This window comes from Orycteropus afer, unplaced genomic scaffold, assembly GCF_000298275.1.
Source record: "Orycteropus afer afer isolate SDZICR_OR568_19922 unplaced genomic scaffold, OryAfe1.0 scaffold00867, whole genome shotgun sequence".
Lineage (NCBI taxonomy): Eukaryota > Metazoa > Chordata > Mammalia > Tubulidentata > Orycteropodidae > Orycteropus > Orycteropus afer.
The window spans coordinates 253771-257667 of NW_006922454.1; positions in this window are offsets into that span (position 1 = coordinate 253771).

Sequence of the window (3897 nt, forward strand, 5' to 3'; positions counted from 1 at the left end):
CAAGGAGGGGTCGCTATGAGTTGGGGCCGACTCAACGGCAAATAACAACAACAACAACAACAACAAGTTTTCAGAACTTTGTCCCCTGTATGCTCTGTAATACTGTATTGTGGTGATTTACATGTTACTGTAAGGCTGGAGGCTATATCATTGGTATTTTGAATACCAACAGTGTCACCCATGGTGGACAGGTTTCAGAGGAACTTCCAGACAAAGACAGACTGGGAGGAAAGAAGGGGCCATCCACCTCTGAAAATTATAGCCAGTGAAAACTGTATGAATAGCAATGAAACACTTTTTGATATATTAGTGGAAAACTTAATGAATACCCATAAAACATTGTCTGGTATAGTGTCAGAAGATAAGCCCCACAGGTTGGAAGGCACTCAAAATATGACTGTGGAAGAGCTGCCTCCTCAAAGTACAGTCAACCTTAATGACATGGATGGAGTAAAACTTTGGGGACCTTTATTTGCTGATGGGGCATGACTCAAAATGGGAAGAAACAGCTTCAAACATCATTAATAATCAGAACATGGAATGTACAAAGTATGAATCTAGGAAAATTGGAAGTCACCAAAAATGGAACTCATAAAGATCTATATCGTAGGCATTAGTGAACTGAAGTGGACTGGTATTGGCCATTTTGAATCAGAAAATCATATGGTGTACTATGCAGGGAATGATAAATTGAAGAGGAATGGATGACATTCATCATCACAAAGAATGTTACAAGATCTATGCTGAAGTACAATGTTATCAGTGATAGGATAATATCCATACATCTACAAGGAAAACCACTTAATACTAATATTATTCAAATTTACTACCAACCACTAAAGTAAAAGATGAAGAAACTGAAGATTTTTACCAACTTCTGCAGTCTGAAATTGACCAAACATGCAATCAAGTTGTGCTGATTATCACTGGTGTTTGGAATACAAAAGTTGGAAATGAAGAATCATCAATAGTTGGAAAATATGGGCTTTGTGAGAGAAATGATGCTGAAGATCATATGACAGAATTTTGCAAGACCAATGACTTATTCATTGCAAATACTTTTTACAACAATATAAATGGTGGCTGTACATATGGACCTCACCAGATGGAATACACAGGAATCAGACTGACCACATCTGTGCAAAAATGTGCTTGAGATTAAAGAGGTGAACAGAAGATTTCAAAGGGCAGCTTGAGAAGACAGTATAAAGTATTATAGTGAAATGTGCAAAGATTTAGAATTAAAAAACAAAAATGGAAGAACAGGTTTGGCATTTCCCAAGCTGAAAGAACTGAAGAAAAAAATCAAGCCTCAAATTGAAATATTGAAGGATTCCATGGGCAATATATTGAATGATGCAGGAAGCATCCAAAGAAGATGGAAGCAAGGTTGGGCAATCCTACTTCCGTAGTGATACTGCCTCGGAAACCCAAGGAGGGGTCGCTATGAGTTGGGGCCGACTCGACGGCACATAACAACAACAACAACAAAGAAGATGGAAGGAATGTAGAGTCACTGCACCAAAAAGAATTGGCCAATGTTCAACTATTTCAGGAAAAAGTAGCATACGATCAAGAACTAGTGGCATTGAGAAGTTTCCTCATATTCTTGAAGGAAGAAAATGAAGCTCCACTGAAGGTATAGGCAAAAAAACAAGGCCCCAGGAATGAATGAAATACCTATTGAGATGTTTCAACAAACAGATGCAGCCCTGGAGATGCTTACTCTATGCCAAGAAATTTGGAAGACAGCTACCTGGCCAACTGACTGGAAGAGATCCATATTTGTGCCCATTCCAAAGAAAAGTGATCCCACAGAATGTGGGAATTCCTGAACAGTATCATTAATATCACACACAAGTAAAATTTTGCTGAAGATAATTCGAAAATGGTTGCAGCAGTATATTGACAGGGAACATCCAGAAATGCAAGCTGGATTCAGAAGAGGATGTGGAAGAGAGACATCATTGCTGATGTCAGATGGATCTTGACTGAAAGCAAAGAATACCAGAAACATGTTTACCTGTGTTTTATTGACTGCATAAAAACATTTGACTGTGTGGATCCTAAAAAAAATTATCGATAACATTGCAAAGAATGGGAATTCCAGAACACTTGATTGTGCTCATGAGGAACTCTACACAGATGAAGAGGTAGTTATTCTAACAGAACAAGGGGATACTGTTTAGTTTAAAATAAGAAGGGAGTGTGTATCAGGGTGTATTCTTTCATCATACATATTCAATCTGCATGCTGAGCAAATAATCCAAGAAGTCAAACTATTTGAAGAAGAATGCAAATTGGAATTGGAGGAAGACTCTTTAACAACATGTGATATGCAGATAACACAACCTTGCTTGCTGAAAGTGATGATGACTTAAAGCACCTACTGATGGAGATCAAAGACTACAGTCTTCAATATTGATTACTCAACATAAAGAAAACAAAAATCCTCACAACTGGACCAATAAGCAACATCACAATAAATGGAGAAAAGACTGAAGTTGTCAAAGATTTCATTTTTATTTGGATCCACAATCAACACTCATGGAAGCAGTAGTCAAAAAATGAGATGTTTTATTGCACTGGGCAAATCTGCTTCAAAAGACTTCTTTAAACTTTTAAGAGGCAAAGATGTCACTTTGAAGACTGCGGTGTGCCTAACCCAAACCATGGTATTTTCTATGGCCTCATATGCATGTGATAGCTGGACAATGAGTAAAGAAGATTGAAGAAGAGTTGATGCCTTTGAATTATGGTGTTGGAGAAGAATATTGAATATACCTCTGGACTGCCAGAAGAATGGACAAATCTGTCCTGGAAGAAAGTGCAGCCAGAATTCTCCTTAGAAGCGAGAATGAGAATAAGAACTTTGTCTCACCTACTTGGGTTACATTGTCAGAAGGAACCATTCCCTGGAGAAAAATATCATATTTGGTAAAGTGGAGGTCAGTGAAAAGTGGGAAGACCCTAAACAAGATAGATTTACACAGTGGCTGCAATGATGGGCTGAAGCTACTGATTATTGTGAGGCTGGTTTACAAGCAGGCAGTGTTACATTCTGTTGTACGTAGGGTTGCTATGAGTTGGAAAGAACTCAACCACACCTAACAACATATATTTACAGCACATACAAATACATATGTAGGAATTTCTTTTGTCAGATTTATATATACATTTGTGCATGTACTACCAATCACCTTCCCACATCCATTCAGTTTGCATGGCTACCTATGTATCTACTCTTAGCTGTTGTTTGTTATTACTCTCATTGCAGGATTGTATGTATAATGGTATTTACTTTTGTTGTTTTTTTCTCTCATGTTGTTTTTTTCTCTCTGTTGCTATTGGTCATGTGCTGCCCTCTTCCTTACTGTATATTGCCTTTCCCTTCACCTCTGTTAATGTGTGGCTACTCTCAACCTTGGGCTTCAGTTCTGCCTCTTGTTCCTGGCCCACTGAAGCCAGAGGCTTTTCTTCACTCATGCTGGCTGCTGAGGCTGACAGACTCAAGGTCAACAAGTGAAAAGGCACAGTCCCCATATCGTCAAACAATATGGCAGGCCACTAATTTAAGTCCGGAAAAAGTCCCAAGATCAGCAGGGCATGGCAGGCTGTTGAACAACAACTTGGCTATGTGCAAAGTTCAAGCATACCAAAAGGCTGGAGACCAATCCCAAAGCTTCTCATTATATATGAGAAGCAGTCCACATCCCTAAAGCAGCTACTCAGCTGCTTGTGGTAGATTCCCCCATGGAGTTGATTGCCAGTTCCATCATGGGGAATAACTACCACCTACTGCCCAGCCACTCAACCAGATCCAGCCAAGTTGACAACAACCTTAACTACCACATTTTGTGATTGGCTTATTTCACTAAGTATAATGTCCTCCAGATT